Source organism: Zonotrichia albicollis, chromosome 5 (genome assembly GCF_047830755.1).
Source record: "Zonotrichia albicollis isolate bZonAlb1 chromosome 5, bZonAlb1.hap1, whole genome shotgun sequence".
Taxonomy (NCBI): Eukaryota; Metazoa; Chordata; class Aves; order Passeriformes; family Passerellidae; genus Zonotrichia; species Zonotrichia albicollis.
The window spans coordinates 46452471-46470007 of record NC_133823.1 but is presented as its reverse complement, the minus strand read 5'-3'; the positions used below and the strand labels follow the sequence as shown (position 1 = coordinate 46470007).

The 17537-nt window shown below is 42.4% G+C and overlaps 1 protein-coding gene across 12 annotated transcripts in view; it reads right to left on the bottom strand.

The window, feature by feature from the left end:
* APBB2 (amyloid beta precursor protein binding family B member 2) overlaps positions 1–14438 on the bottom strand; it is a 163653-nt gene extending 149215 nt beyond the window's left edge. For 7 of the 12 annotated variants that reach the window (XM_074541593.1, XM_014269503.3, XM_026795575.2 and 4 more), the window contains exon 1: positions 14210–14364. The gene's annotated coding sequence lies outside the window, so the exon portion shown is untranslated. Of the gene's footprint in view, positions 1–14149 lie in introns of all 12 variants that reach the window. The other 5 variants (XM_074541594.1, XM_074541591.1, XM_074541588.1 and 2 more) reach the window with 4 other exon arrangements.
* Positions 14439–17537: the final 3099 nt, after the last annotated feature.

Here is a 17537-nt window from a genome sequence, read left to right as displayed (position 1 = left end):
TAAGATTTTAAATACAGCAGTGTTTAGAGAAGCTAACCCTCATTCTTGCTCTAACATCATCTCTGTCAGCCTTACAGAGCTGCCTTGATTTGCCACGCAGATCTGCAAGGAGCAAGAAGAGACACCACTGGGATCATCACTCGCTGTCCTCATGAGCTGGAGATGGCAGCCCATAACTTACATACCATGAACTAGGGAAAGCTGAGAGCAGGGAAATCCTAGCACTGCTCCTACTCCTAGAAGGACTGCCCATCCTTCTCCAGCACTGTGTTCAAAGATACAAATCACTTACACACCATAATGCTACACTGACACTTAAAAACATCAAGGAGAGGAGATGTCCTTTGGTACTTTTAAGACAGGCAACTCTAAATATAAACTAAGCCCTAAACCTGGGAAGTTCCAGGTCACACACAGCACAACTTTATCTGAATTTATAAGTTTCAATTGATAATGATAGTATTTAATAAATACTAATGTATTATACAACCTTCTGTATTTAACACACTGTTATTATAGTTATGTATGCAATGAAATCCTAGTCAAAGCTCTTGCAGCAAGAAACACCAAACTCTGCTGAAGCTTTTGGAATTCACCTCCAAGCAGCCAAACAGGAAGCTGCCACCACAGTTTGGGAAACCATATAGCCACAAGCAGTTCAAAGCCAGGAACTCTAGAGCACTTCTCCCTTTTCCCAGGCTGAGCAAGCCCGTCCAGTCATTCTTTGTGCCACTTCCAAAGGCAATTAGCAAAATCTTGTTTCAATTAGCTTTTCTAGAGCTATAAGCACAAAGAGCACTGGACAACTTCAGAAAGAAGAGGTGAGATCAAAAACATCAAGGCAGGGAAAGACCAGATAAAGCAAGGGACAAGAAATCCCAAAGTGTGTCCCCCCGAAATGCTGAGTACTGTGTGGGGTAAAGCCAATGCTCGTGTTCAGAACAAGGAGCATCCTTACACCAAGTTAGATTTCAAATTATCTTTCTCAGGTCTCATTATTAAAATTATTAATTTCTTCCTAGAGAAGAACTCTACAGTATACTGTATAATGGCTCTACTTTTGTATAAGGGTTTAGTCTATCTGTATACACCTGCAACATCTTATTTAGTACCAGCAAGATTAATGCATCTTTTGAGCACTCCTAACTTCTGGCTGACAACTTTTTTGGCAACATTCCACCCCTAGTCCACCTCAATCTAGGCATCTGCTTTGCTCTTCTATTGTTTCCCCTTTACTGCTTTGTAACTCAAAGGACTGCCATAACAAATGTTTTATTAAAGACCAGATGAAATAAAAATATTTATCCTGACTAATATCTTAAGGTAGGAAAAAGAAAATAAAGGGTCATTTACTCTGACACACTCCAGCAACAGATTAATTTATGTTCCATTTTGTCCACTTTTCCATAGATGGCTTTAACTATTCTTTCCTTTAATATATGTTTTAAAATTTAACAGTCTGACTGTTTCTTCTGTAAACACACACTGTGCTTCAAACACACCAGGGGCTGTTACCACTTTGGAAAATAAGTAACTTTCACACATGTTCATATTCTATTTTAACCAAATCAAGAAATATGCAAAGAATGAAAACACAATACTTTATTGCTCAGAGTAGAGGTTTAAAAAAAAAAAAAAACCACCCCAAACCCCATACAGTTCTCTTTCACAGAGTCTTTGAGAAAGATGGAGAAAGATGATATTATGACAGGAAAAGGGAAATGGCTTCAAACCAAAAGAGAGCAGGTTTAGAGTAGATATTAGGAAGAAATTCTCTATTGTGAGGGTGGTGAGGAACTGGAACAGATTGCCCAGAGAAGCTGTGAATGCTCAGACCCTGGGGAGGTGTTCAAGGCCAGGTTAGATGGGGCTTTCACTTGCTCTAGTGAAAGGTGTCCCTGCCCATGGCAGGGGGGTTAGAACAAGAGTTTTGAGGTCCCTTCCAACCCAAGCCATTCTATGATTCTATATGGAAAATAAAAAACATGTTTAGGCACCCAAGAAAATAACAGCTTTTCCTACAGCTTCTGTTTCACTTATTCCAAGCAGCAGCAGTCTGCTGAGAAGGAGAAATTCAGAGTTTGTGTTTTCCCTCTCAATAAGAAAAGTCACCTCAGGGAAATCCACATTTCTTGCAATAAAATATATCTATAAATTTCTGTTCTTGACAAAATACCTAGTATAGAGCAACAGCAACGCTATCTCTGTAACCACCAACACTGGGAATTAGTCAAGCAGCTAATTGCAGACAAGCACAATTGTGTCACAGGCCTTGAGAGGTGTTAAGTCTCTCCATGCTGGGGAAGAGACTGTGAGACCTTCCAGCTCAGCTGGCAGCTTGCAGTGCTGCACTGAGATAACAAGTATGTGTTTGTACAAAGGGGTCACTGATGGGAAATTAAGCCACCAAATTTCAACCAATTTTGATACCTGACAGCATGAGAATTAATTCATTGGAGTAAAGCTCTACTGCTTTCATATTCTAAGTTCAGTTGGAGCAGCAATTTATGGTCTGTATGCTAAAGGTTACATACACATGACAGCCTTAATAAGTCACTCAAAAATTCACAGAAAAAAATCCCAGTACTATTGTCACTGCCTGCCTGGATGCACGGGCAGTGTGTAATCTCTTTTATGGCACTGAAAATGTGGCACACAGGTAATTGAAGCCTCAGAGTTCCATAATAATATGACCCCACATCTGATGGTTGGCTGCAGCTTAATGAAACAGAAGAGCAGTGAATGATTTAGACAAAACCAGGATGGAGGCTAAAAGCAAGATCTGCTTCCTCCAGAAAAAGACAGAAGGAACTAAGTGATAATGATTACCTGTGAATATTCAGAAAAACAGATAATTGGTGATAAAAGCAATCTCAAAGTGTCTAGTATACCATCATCACTTCTAGCTCCTATTTTTATCCACAGGAATAAAAAAAAAAAAAGAATTGACTCAATTCTTTTAAATTACCAATGCCCCTACACAGAAAATTATTGTGGTAATTACTCCCTCTTTTAAAAAGCATCTTTTCTTTTTCTCAATGCCTTCTTCTGCCCTTATAATATGCACCAGCAGTCAATTACCATCTCACAGGAGTGAAAGTCCAAAATATGCCACTTGCTTGAGTGGTGGCATCAATAGACCTTCTTTGGCAACACAGTCACTGGTGACATGCAACTTGCATACAAAGTTTTCAGCTCAAAAAATTAATACAGTTCAAGAAATTCATCTACCCTAACCAGTATTTAGGGAGAAAGCCCATTGGTGTGGTGGCACCTAAGCACAGCATCTACCTAACAATTTCTTTTATAATGTGGGGAAGAAAACCCCACAAGACTTGCTGTTCTCCCTCCTCCCCTTTTACTATGATTCATTTCTGAAGACAAAATTTCTCATTTCTAATGTATATTAAACGTTTATGCTTGCCTGATTCGATGTGGAAAGGAAAGCATAAAAACAGTAACTGGGTCAAGGGTGCAATTATCAGAAGTTGTATTAATGTGGTGAAATCCATGTGACAACAGGAAAACCAGCAGATCTAAAAATTCCCATTGGCATGCTATTTCTTAACTTTGTGCTCAGAACACCTAATTTGAAAAGCACTTTGCTTTTCTCTTCAAAGAGAATTGTTTTAAGAAAAAGGTTGTTTTAAACACAGATATTTTTATACCATGAAAAAGCATGGAATAAACGAGGGAAATGAGCATGTAAAAGCCTCCTAGCACTACTTCTCTTTGGAAGCAAGAAGTGAATTTCATGATCTCGATTCTGACAACAGGGTGCTGTTCTAAAGTGAGCTCAGTTTCTGAAGCCATCCCTGGTGACCCTTAAGATAACAGCACTAGAGCTAGACTTCCCAGTAGAGCAGTCTTTTTTTTAAACACTTGCTCCCCATCAGTGTATCCAACCCATACTGTTATTTCACTACAGTGCTTTGCCTCTGTGTGCTCTGCCTCAGCCAACACTCAGCAATACCAATTTACTGCACCTTGTTAAATTGTGATGTGGTCTGCACACACAAATGCCTAGTGCTTCAAACTGAAACATTTTATCAAGTTTAAGATATTCTGTTGCTTTCTAGTTATGGCAAAAAACCTCGAAAATGCCCATTTGAAAAGTACCAATAATTTCACTACAATTTCCTGTATGCTGTGCAGATACCATCTGAGGTAAGAAAGTATTAGCTTCCACAAGAGTCAAGCATTCCTGTGTGCACTGCCCTGCTGCAAAGACAAAGTTCTTTCACCCACAGCTTCTGAGAGAGGTAGAAACATGGCTAATCAATGAGCCTGTCACACTCAGCTTACAAGCCTTTGGAAAACACTGGTTTTTAAACGTCCGCTTTTACCAACCAGCTGTGGCTACTTGACAAGCTTTGCACAGGGTCTCTCATGGCCTATTAAAACTCTCTGTTGTGCTGTGAAAGCATTTGAGGTAGCTTATGCTTCTGAATTAGACATAATAAAAGCCACAGACACTACTACATTAGGAATAGCCAAGAAAACGCAAAGGAACATAGCTTGTATGTGAAACTCCCATATGTAAATGTCAGTTTCTGCAAAACAAAACACAATTATTTGCAAATTTGGTTACTTAGAATCTTACAGGATAAACCCTGGCCTGTTCTTGAAACAGACAAGGAGAGGAAAGAAAGAAACTTAGAAAACATTTTTAAATGCATTTATTTGTACTTTGCACAGACTATGCCTCCCCACTGCTCCACAGAAAAGTTTTATACCCAGGTTGGTGTCTAACTCTGTACAAGTGACTTAGGCTTATTTTACTGTTGCATTTTGCAGCAAATCTGATCATCTAGCTCCTCTGTGTAATTAAGATTCCTCTTTATGTACTAGCTCCTGCCTCCACCGAGTCCTCTGGCAGGGGCCTTTCCTGAGGCAGCCTTTGAGAGCACCAGTACCTCCTTTTTAGAATTGCAGGGTATGCATGTCATGCCCCTTAGAGCATCTCCTCTGTCAGTTTAAAATCTATTCAAATTCAGTTTCATCCTCTACCATCAAGGATCTAGAATTTCAACACCTCCTTTCAAGCTCACCTTGTGCAAGGAGGATACAAATCCTGCCATAACAGCACACTGCATCTACCCATGCTTAAAATATTTGCTTGCAACCTCAGCTCAAACAACAAGCCCAGAATGGGGAAAGCCCAGCTCCCTGCTTGAACACCGTCTGCCTGAGGAAGTTATCAAGTATTTGCACTCAGCAGCAGGGACAACTCAGGACAGGCTCACACTGTGTGCCAAGGGAGAGTGCTCCAGGAGAACTCTGGACACGCTCACACTGCGTGCCATGGAAGAGCTCTCTAGGACAGCCTGGTGACACTGTGCCAAAAGTACCCACCCTCTGTTCTAGTGTCATTAGTTCTCTCAGAGTAAACATCAGCAGCCTGTGAATTTTCCATCCCTGTACTGCAGCAAAGGCAGTATAGGCAGCAGAAGCTAAAGCTCAACACCAGCTAGGTTGGAAGTCGGATCAGCACATCCTGAATCAGCCCCACACTGTCCAGTCTTGGTTTTACAACCAGCATGCTGTGTGGGCTGACAGCCTTATTTTAAACCTTTGCATATGTGTTATTTAACCCACAGATTTAAATCAACCTTAGGACTTACAGACATGAACCTTAACAGCTTTTGAGGAGTAATAGGATTTATCAGGCCAAATATTAAGAAAATCAAATTTCTGATTTATAGCAGAAGCTCATATTTCCTAATTTAATTCCTAGTGCAAGCTGGGATACCAGATCAAGTGCTATTTTTTCCAGCTCTATATTTACACTTCAAGGATATGCAGAAGCACAGAGCAGAAGCAAAAATTCAGCTAAATGCCTCAATTGTGAGCCTTTTGGGGGAGGTTCACAGAAGCTTGGGTTACGTGCCTTCAAACAGGTTTTTTCAAAGCAGTATAGATCTAGACATCCATCTCAACTCAAGGAAGGAGGACCCCAACTTTAAATTTAGGAAAATAACAGCTTTACCTTGCATAGGCACAGAAGCTTAGAAAGGCTTTGAGACAAAAGGAGGGTTTCTCCTCTGCTCTAGCAGGAGGTACAGCTGAAGAATTTCAGACTCACCCATGCAAAATTAGATATTTATTTTGGATAAATCCCACAGAATGCTTTCCGCCCAGCCAGCACTCCTACCTGCTGGTTTGGCAGCAGCAGAGGCAGGCTGTGTGCTGCAGGATGGCAGGCAGCCAGCCACCAGCTCCTGGGCCTCTCCACACGGGCAGGGTGCACTGCCCAGTGCAGCCTCGGGGTTGCTGCAAGGCAAGCACAGTGACAGCTCTCAGCTGCCACATCTCTGAGCCTACAAGGGTCACCAGAGCCTCTGCTACCAGGAAAACAGCAAATTTAGGGACGCACCTTGCCATACCCTGCCTGCCAGCTGTTCCCTTCCCTGTAATGCGTGCACACACACTGGAAAGGGGGGAGAACAAACATCACCCCCTGACTTGCTGGTTGGACCAGGGAAGCACTGAGGGATCCCCCTGTTTTCTGCCTAAAAACAAGCAAAATCCTATCATATCATTGTATGTGTTCCTACACACCAGCTGGCCAAAAGCACAGCATGGAGACTGAATTTCAGAACCAACATGCTGTCATTACATTACAAAGGTTCCATACTGCTAGAGCTTCATATCTCCTTGATGTTTCTCGTAGTGCTCCTCCAGGCACTGACTCTTCCTTCTTCTCACAGCAGCCAACTGACTCCAGTTCCCACCAATCCACTCTTTTATAACACTCTTCTTATTGGCCACAGCTCTGGCCTGTTAAAGTCAGGCCTGCTCCCAGTCTCTAATTACTGGCTCCGCTGCAACTCTTTAAGGGGTAAGATTACTTTCTATACTACCTTTATTTTCTTATATTGTATCCCCCTACTGCTGGCTGAGTTTTAGCCCAAAGCAAGATAGAAAACAACAGAAATTGACTCCTGCCTGAGGAACAAACCTTTAACCATGCTCTGAGGATCCCCTGACTTCAGGATTTTTCTGGCATCAAGCCTCATTGACATCCCTCAGAGTGTCCCAATTGCCCCTCTTGATTCCCTTCCCCACACAGACTCCTCACTGAGAATTCCTGAATTTTCTGTGATCTGCCATCAAGAGTTACACTTCAGTGCAAGGGCATCACAACACTGACATGCGGTTAGGCTGCAAAGACAAACTTCCCAGGGAACACTTAAGCCATTTCCCTGACAAACAGCACCATTTTTATCACATTAGGACATATCTATATTGGTTTTCAGAAAAGAATTACTGGTCCCTCAATGCTGATATGCCTCTACCAGAAAGCTTGCTGTATTTTGGCAGATACAGAATTTTTACCCATGTTTAAATCTGTACTTGCAAAAGGAAATATACAGGATATTTCACTGAAAAAGTTTACACCTGTCAGCACTGACATAACAGCATGCAAAGATTATAAAAATAAGGTTAAAACATATACATAATTGAGCATTGTTTGCTAGCAGCTCTTGCACATGCTTAAATAATAACACATGCTTAAAGCCAATATTATTTTGTGATACTTCAATATCCTTTGTTAGTCCTCTTAACAACTTACAAAGTTATCTAACAATAAGTCCAATCTCAAATGTTTCCAAGAAACAAACTTCAAATAATTAAAATATGGTTTTTTTTCTAATATTTCTCTTTTCAAATACACTAGCATCAAACATTTTTCCTAAATTGGAGAACTTTTAAAGAGAATTAATAACAAACTTCTCAAAAAAAATTTTAAAATCCTGTTTGTCTGAGCACATGTATCTTTTCATATACAGTTGTGTTAAACCATTCCCTTCAGTGATGCTTCCTGTGCTGTTTCATTGTTTTCTTGAATTATGGTGGGGAAAAGAGAGAGGGAAGGAAAGAGAAGAAGAGAAGACAAAAAAAGAAGAAGAAAAAGGCAAGCCAACTCCCACAGGACTAGAAAAATATGAGTTATTTCTCAACCTGCCACTCCACCAGAGTGCCTGACCTGGTGAGATCTCACATTCCCCAAAGGTTTTATACCCACATGGGTATCAGGAAAAAAAACCCAAAAAAACCCCATCAACAAAATACCATGGAGATCTGCCTCTCCTGCTCACACAGGAGGCATGCAGGGTGCCAAGGAGACAAGATCATCACATAGTGCTGAAGGTTTTCTTAATGCCATGTGCATCCCAAACACCCAGGCTGCCTACTGTATTTACTTCCAAATGAATCTTGCTGTAAGCTCATAGATTTATTTTATACAGATTCCTATGTATCTTCACCTCATTTACACAATGTAATTAAACTTTCTTTCCATTGTCGCTTTTAAATCCCAATTTGATCTGTCAAGTGCCAAGTTCTCCATGGGAGAGAATTCCTCCTCCTTATTTCTCTTCCTTGCAGTTCCCTTTCATATTTCATGGTGGTTCTCTGTACAGCTTTCTCCATAGCTACACAATTCAACACCTTGCTAAGAAATATCTCCTCCTAACAATAAACCTCTTTGCAAATAGAATTAACAAGGCAAGTGCAAACACAAGAGCAATGAATTAGTTGCCATATTTACCCAAACTACTGCTTACACTTCCTTATGAAGTGGAAGCAGCAGTTTGGGTAAATGAAATTCTATATTAGATACACAAAATAGTTTAATGTCAAACTCCTCATTTGCTGAATTCTGCAGCTGGCTTGTAGGAACCCTGCAGCATCTCCCTTCAATTCATCTGAGAAATTATACTTACAAGGTTTCCAAGAAAATCTTAACTAACTTGTGGCAATATTAGTCACACTAATGACTGCCATTTGATAACTATCCTGAGAACACTGCAAAGATACGTTTCTACAACAGACAACAACAACAAAACATATAAAGCTTGTGGTAGCTTCTTCTGTTAAAACAAGTTAATTCGTAAAGGTAAGGAACATTAAGGCCTGTCAGTTTCCTTCTCTCTGGAATCTGTCCTTCACACACAGTAATTACATTGGGAAACCTCCCTCCATAACCAATTAATGGACATAAGGAAAAAATCAGTTGTGACTAAGAGAATACTGCGTTAAACATATTTTAACACCAACATCAAATCCAAATGGTATTTTTAAACACATCATCTACACTTGAAATCTGCAGAAGTACTTTAGAAATTTTCCTTTTGGTGTCTTTGAAAATTAAACTGCACTTGCACTAAAGGCAAAGAAAAAGAAACCTCCAACAAAACAACTAAACACACTGCAAACTTGTTTAAAAGCATATCATAGTGAAGCATGACTAGTGCTTCCAGGAGGGTTTTCCCAAAGGCAGACAGAACTGATACTTTGTCTGACAGGGTATATTATCTGGATTGCAATGTAATCCAGCAAGGAAGACAAAGGAAAAAAAGATTCCCCTTAAGTCTTCTCCAGAAAATAAGAACAGCCAAACAGTAATAAATCACGGAGTTATAACTCCATTTTGGCATAGCTACAGGAGGACACCATTGAGATTTTAGAAGGGGTTTTAAATTGTGAAGTCAGACAGATTAAACTGTCAAATATAAGTCTGCCAGGAGTTTGCTTAAAGTACTTTACAGCCATAGCACTATTCATAAGTTAAAATAAACCAGAATTACAGACACTGGCTATCTGGGACTAGGATCAGAAGAAAAATTTGCATGTTTTATTTTCTAGGAAACCTCTCTCTGTCACATATTACTTTCAATGCATTACTACTCAAGCTAGTAGTTTACATTCATGAATTCCTAGACTGAACCGTGCCTGACTTCATTCATCTGAGATCAGTGCTCAGTATCAAATGCAGCAAAGGCTACTGATAAAGGCACATATTTGCATCTAGTTAATCGTCCTAATTGGTATGCAGACCACTTTAAAAATGCACTAATCAGTGTTACACTCAGATGCAGGGTTTGTTCAGCAGTAAAAGTCATGATCTAAACACTTACCCAAACAAATATCACATTTTCAGGGGAGACTGAAGCTCAGCATGTTGCAGTTAAAGAAAGAAAATGATTTTAACATTGAGAGACAGAACTTTGAGGCTGACCTTAGATCTCCAGCTAAATCGAGTATTATCTTTTTAAGGCATATAGAAATCCACTTTCTTTTAACAAGGTTAACTCACTATCCTGAGGGTGATGGAGGCCAAGTGTCTGCTGTCTTTGTCAGGGCAGACTCCTACATTCACTTCCCACAGCCTTGCTGCAGGGTCTGCTCTTACACCCTTGGCAACAAACTTCAGCAACCAGGACCTCCCAGATGAGGCACAGATAAACCAGTGGGGATCAGCAATCCCAGGGCACCCTCCACACCCTAACACTTCCCTCAAATTCTCCTGCCAGAGCTCTACAGCCTCCTACCTGTAACACCCCTTGTAGGTGAATGGAAAGGGGTAAAAGAGACAATAATCTCAGCAGGGATCCAGGGGAAGCCAAGCAGAAATCAGGAATTCTTTTCCCAGCCAGCAGCAGGCCTACAGACAAGCAGCACTCCTGGCTGAAGGCCATAGAGGCTGCAACTAGGTCCCAGGAGGCTGCAGACAGACCAGACAGGCATTTGGAACCAAAAACCACCAAATGTTTTGAAGGGAAAGCATGCACCCAACTCTGGTAACAACAAGCTGAGAACAGCCAGAGCTTCAGAGAGTATCTATAGAGGAGTGCATCTTGTTCTTATTTTTCCTTTGACATCTCATGGTGACCCAAAAAAAAAAAAGGAAAAGGGAAGAAAGAAAAAAGGTTGCAGAAGACAACAGATTACAAGGGAAGCAGGCTGAAGGGTAAAAAAAATTAGGCAATTAAAGCAGGACACCACACAGAGCATTCCAAAAACACCCTCTGCTCCTTAAATCTCTGGGGACAGCACAGATCAGTGCTCTGTCCAAAGCATAATAAGACAAGGAAACAGGCACAGAGGTGCTGGGATACTGATCAGCATGAGAAGCAGTCAGGCTCTGCTGACATTCACAGTAACCATTACACAGCATCTGCAGCTGCCTGCATTCCTTGGAGTCCTTGTTGGACACACAATATTTTTCAAACCAACTACAGACCTCATACAAGTTCAACTACTGCAACCACCATGCCAATAACTCAGAAATTCTGCAGGACAACAAACGAGACAAATCCATGCACAACTAGCTCCACTAGACTTGTTTTCAAATTTGTTTTAACTTCATTTAATTATGGTCTTCCAGTCACAGCATACCTTGGAGAACTGGTCTCAGTTCACATTATCTGGGTCTACTGCACAGCCCCCGCAAGAACCCCTTTTTGAGAGGATTTATGAATTACTTACATATGAGGGGGGGGCAGAATTGCTGCAGCTCATTTTTTAACCTGAAAGTTAATAAGCTCAAGCAGCTCATATATACAAACACATAGTTTCCTTATGCACAGCTGGTACTTTAAGGAAAAGGATTTTCCACACAATTAGATGCAGTTGTTAGACAATACATTATTTTAGAGGGGAAAAAAAGCCTAACATGCAAAACATTTCAGAAAGCAGCCACTAAGCAATTTGCAGCCATGTAGCAATACAAGCTGTAAAGCAGGCATTTTATACCAGTTTTGTAGAATCAGAATTTAAAAATAAGAAACACTAACACATAAAATCTATATCAAGCTAACTCAGACATACATAAAAGCTTTTCCTGAGTTACCAAGCCTTCTCTCCTACTGCCACAGACAAGCATACAATACAGGCTTCCTCAACATATCCTCAAGAGCCAGTTGAGGGGTTTACTCCATTTATCCCATTTTAAGGTTGTTCTGGAACCTGAGTCCATTTAGGAAGAAACTGTGGAAATTTCAGCTTAAGTTTATTCCTGCCAGTTTATATCCATTTCCTCTCATGCCAACATTGTTCTTTAGCTTAAATAGCTCCTTTCTTTCTTTTTAGTATTTATATCCCAGCTGTACTTACAGATTGCAATCATATTCCATCTCAGCCTTATTTGCTAGGCTAAACAAGCCAGGCTTTCTGTGTCTTCTCTGGAATAATTGACACTGCTGTCCTCCAGCCTCAGTCTGCACTGTGCCACCTGCAGCACAGGTGAGAGAAATGCCCGTGGCCGGCACTCCCCAGGAGCTCACACCCCTTCCACCACTGCTCCTGATGTGTCCTGGCCTGACATCCTCCACCATCACCCTCACTTTCTCCACAGCAGCAGCTTGGTCAGGGATCAGCCAGCACATCCCTGGCTCTACTGCTCCCCTCCCTGTAATGGAGCTCCTTGCTCACAGCAGGGTACAAAGGCAGGACTTTGTGTCCCACTAGAAAGGGATGTACAGGACAGTTTGTTTTCAGTGTGGATGATTTGTTCAAGTCTGACTACACATCCTGTGTCAAAGCTTGCTATCTGACAGAGATGTAATCAGTCAGTTGCTCACCATTACCATCAACTACCAGGATTCACTTCAGTTTTTCACAACCTCTGCTAAAAAATCCTTAGAGCAGGCAATCTCAAGTACTCAAATTCCCCCTTAAGCTCCGGAAGTCACCACTCTCTTCAGCTCAAATCCTGTAGCAGCCCTTTCTAGGCTCCTCAGGCATTTCCTAAGGAAAACTCCATCCCTCCAGAACAATGGCACAGCAAAGTCTACCCAACACCATACCAAAAATGACCAATTTTGTCACTGGTTTCCAGCTTAGCTGCAGAACTGAAAACAAAAAGAATAATCCAGTTTCCAAGTCATGCATTTCCTCTCCTAGCAAATGATTCCCACAGTTGTAATCTACTATTTAGATGACTCTTGCTGGGAAAGGCACATTCACTCATACTGCTTCAGAGCCAAGAATCTTCCTCCTTGTTACAACAGTTATGTTTTCTTCATAACATGGGACAAAATTACTCTTCATCCCAAAGAGTCTTCTCCAGACCTTGATTCCCTCAGCTGACAAAAGACCCCAAAAACTACAAGCCAAAAAGTATTTCATCACACGCTCATTGCTGTAAAGGAAGAATAAAAATATCCTCACTCCGCATGACTGTTCCAGACAAGGAAATTAATCAGCCAAGATTTTGTCCCAAGGTCACCGTAAGAGGATGTCTCTTCCTTTAAGTGCTAGGACATCTGCACTCTTATTTTAACTAAATGCAATTATGCCAGCAGAAAACAGTTTTAAACACAAGACAGACAACTCATTCAGGCGTTCAGAAAATACCAGAGCATGACATGTAGGATCTAGAACAAACTGCAGGAGCACACCTGCGAGCCAGAGGACACAGCAAACCTGCAGCAGCTCAGCGACAACTGCAGCTCAGCTCCTGGGGCACCCCAGCAGATCTTGGGGAAGCACTGACACAGCAGACACTGTTACCCCAAACAACTGACTGCAGGTACCATGTACCACGTACAGCATCCACAACACACAAAGCCCAGCAACGCACCCCCACTGCAGAGCTGGGTTTTTCCTTGGTTTTGTTATTTTGTGTTTAAAGCCCAGAAGTACACTTACCCTCCCCGGCAAGCAGGAGCCCAGCCAAGAATTACAAAGCATTGCAAACAAGCAGGCAAAGCAATGAAGTACAAATACAAACCGTTACACTTTCCATTTTATCTGCCTCTCTAGCCTCAACGAAAAGTAGCTCCGTTGCTGCCTTGGGACCCAAGCAAATTCCTGACAACTTCCAAGACGGATTCATGGGGTCCCACGTTTTGTTCCGAGGACCGGATTTTTCCCATTTGCAGCCCCGCGCGTAACCCTTGAGTACGATTTAATCACAGAGCTCAACCTGCTCACTCTACTAATTAAAACAAAAAAAAAAAAAGAAAAAAAAAACCAACCCAAAAACAATACAAAACAAACCAAACCTACTACAGGCACTTTTACCATTTACCGCACCACCAGCAGTAGAACGAGACCAGCTGCCGCTGCTATTCGCCGCCCGCGGGAGCAGAGCCCACGCTCGCCGCAGGCTCGGCCAGCGCTCTGCAGCAGCAGCGGCGGCGGCAGCGCTCCTGCACACCGGGGGAAGGCAGCGGACCGCAGGCCGGCCTCGGCCCCGCACCCCCGAGACCGAGATGTGCCGCAACGGCCCCGAGCAAAGGCGGCGGGACCCTTCCCCGGCCTCCTGCCCGGTCCCACCGGCAGCGGGCCGGGCGGAGCGGCGGCACCGCGGGCGGCCGCGCACCGGGGCTCTGCCGCGGGACGGGACACCGTGCCCTACCGTGCCGTGCCGTGCCTTGCCCTGCCGTGCCGTGCCGTGCCCTCCCGCCGCGGAACGCACCTGCCCGCCGCGCCGCTCCGCCGCCCGCCCCGGAGGCGCCCGAAGCCGCTGCGGGATGCGGCCAGCCTTCCGGAAACGCTTCCCAGCCCGCTGCGCTTACCCAGGAAACGATTCCGGCCGCCGGCCGCCACCGCCCCTCCTCTCCCTCCTCCCCAGCCGCCGCCCAGAGCCGCGGCCCGCAGGGTGGCGCCGGGCGGGGCCAGGGGCGATGGCCGCGGCGCCATGGCGGCAGAGTGCCCGCTGGGCCTGACCCGGCCCGGCCCGGCCCGGCCCAACGTGGTCAGCAGCCCACATCAGAGCAAATGTATATCTGTGAAAGAGAAGAGGTTGTGTGTGAGGCAGGTCTACCCCCTGAGGGAAAAGAAAAAAAAATTTGTTTTTCTTCTTAGGGAATAAAAAGGGTTCTGGCTCGTGCTTGGCATGTGTGGTAATGCCCATGTCAGGTGAGGCAGTGGTAATGACTCTCCTGAAATGCCACCTGCTGTAACCCAGTGCTCCTCCGGCAATAGTGAGGGACCGAGGTAGACAGGGAGAGTGCCAGGCAGGCTGGGAAGCCCTAGAAGATTTTACCCCTCTCTACAATTACCTGAAAGGAGGTTGTAGACAGCTCAGGGTTGGTCACTTCTCCCAGGTAAAAAGCAATAGGACAAGAAGAAACAGCCTGAAGTTGCACCATGGGAGGTTTATGCTGGATATTAAGAAAAGTTTCTTCACTGAACAGGTTGTTAAGCATTGGAACAGGAAAATGGTGGAATCGCCATTTCTGAAGGTATTTAACAGGATGGGTAGGTGTAGTACTTGAGGATGTGGTTTAGTGGTGGACTTGGCAGTGTCAGGTTAATGATTAGACTTCGTGATCTTAAATATCTTTTTGTATGTTTCTATGATTCTAATTTTATGTTTCTGTGATTATAGGAATTGTTTTTCATAGTATGGGCACCAATTAGCAACATGGCAGTGGGCTACACACCCACATGACTGATGAGCATTAGCAAACCCCATCTGGTCATGGATTAATGGAGTGTGCTTGGCATGAGCATAGGCTCCAGGCAACTGTGTTCTGGTTGGTCTCAAAGCTCAGGTAACCAGTGTGAATGGAAAGGAACGAGGTGTTCTCGTGTGCAGAAAACAAACAAGTAAAGGACCAGGCCTGGCAACGTCACTGCTTTAACCTGTGTGCACTGCTATAGGGTTATGGCTCAGATTAAATCCCTACACAAATCTTGAGATGGATGAGTAGGGAATCACAGCAACAGCCCAGATAGTTAGAAATGAGGCTTAATAGAACACACCTACAGGAAGATATTTCTGTTTAATGTCTTACTAATATGTGGAATATTGTCTGTTTTGCCAAGCTAGACTTTTGAGATTGCAGGGGAAGAAAGTGGTCATTGCTAAAGCAAAAAATTCAACGTGAGATGGTAGTTTAATGAAAAGCACGTAGTAGACCTTTTACTTCAACACCTCCTAACAATTTTAGGAGGTCCCTGGAACAGCAGATGCAAAACAATCGGCAGTAAAATAGTGTCATATTGGAGTGGCCTAAGATGTATAAGGAGGTCAAAGAAGTCTATTACAATCCTGAAATTGGCATCTCATACATTTTCTTACATGTTCTTGTAAATGTAAACACATATAGTAGTCCTATTGAAGTGCCCAAGCCTGCTTTAAAATTTACCACACCTTTTATAACAGCAAATCTCTTTATCTGCAAGAGATGATTTTTCCTATGCATTTCATAACCTTCTTCTGTGTTTTGTTCCCTGCCTTTACAACCATGTTCCTGGTCAAAACAGAACACTCAGGAACTGAGAACAATTTAAAGGATCATTAAGATTAATAACAATATTAAGTCTTTAATTAAAAATATTTATGTTTTTAGAAGATCATCCACCAGCCTAAAGAACAGAAAAAATAGTTGTAATTGTAAGTGCTATACTGATGAACAGGAAGAAACAACAATTAGGTGAAGACATACAACAGTTAAGCAAAGTAATTCAGAGCAAAGCACCTAAAAATTATACTTTAATATTTAATAACTTACTCTTAAATGTATTTTTCTTTTTTGTAGAACTTTTTCCACTTTTTCCATTTGTCTTAAAATTGGACATTATTTAATCTAACACTTTTATTAGCTAAAACTCACATTTTAATTGATATTTTTAGATTCAAGACTAAGAAGATGGCCTAGAAAAGCCTCTAAATAGTTATAATGATCTATAACATGTTATTGTGATCAGTTTCAGAAGGACCTCCTGAGACATCCAAAGGTGATTCATCACATTCCAGCATTTGCAAATCATGTTGCTTCCCTCTTTAACAAAGCACATCATCCAGCAGGGGGAAAAGCTTTTATGCTTTGACAGTGTACTGGAGAAGAGCTCTCCCTGGAATATGCACTGTATCTACTTTAGAGATGCAAGACAACTAGCCGATTACCAAGGTTATTAGTGAATACCCTATTAATAAATTTCCCTGACAGAAATGCTCAGGCAAGATACTCGGAAATTAATGTTCCTTTAATAAAAATAAATGTAATAACACTGCATTGTGGTTTTCACTATGTGGTTAGAGTTATGATTAATATTTAGTTATCTATTCTATATAATGCACTTTGGATTTCAGTGTAGTAAGCAGTGCCATAAAAAGAAAGTGTTGGGGAAACAAAATAAGGAATTTCATATACATCCTAAATGGACTGGTGCCTAATACACTCACTTCTTGGAAACATTGCTGTGTGGATACAGTGCTTGCCTAGGCTTAGCAGGTCTCATCAAATATTTCATAGAATCATAAAATATCATTATTTGGAAGGGATCCACAGTGATAATCAAAATCCAACTCTTGGGCACTTACTCTTTTGCTTAAGACACAAACATCTTGTGGAATAGTGTTAATAAACAACAGTGGAAGAAAAAGAGAGGCCTTTCTATATTATCAACTCATACCAAAAGAATTTCATTATCATCCCGCTGTTCCTGTGTGTGAATTGATTGCAATTTTATTTAGGTCAAAATCTCTCCAACTTTGCAACAAGGAATGACAGTCCATGGGAATGTCCATGGGCAGTAAACCTGTGCCACTGACCTTCCCCACTGCCACACGGGTTTGCAGCCTTGCACCAGACTGGCTGTGCCCGCAGTGGGCTCTGAGGAGGAGTTCATCGTTCTCCCCTGCTTTCCTCTGTGTAGCAGCGTTTTACTTAGGGGTTAGTCCGTGCAGAGGGGTGGTTACACAATGATCCCATCTCCAGAAACTCTTACTCCCCCTTACTGCGGCGGACTGCAGGAGGAAAGCGGTGGCTATGAAATAAGCAAGGCTACCATCT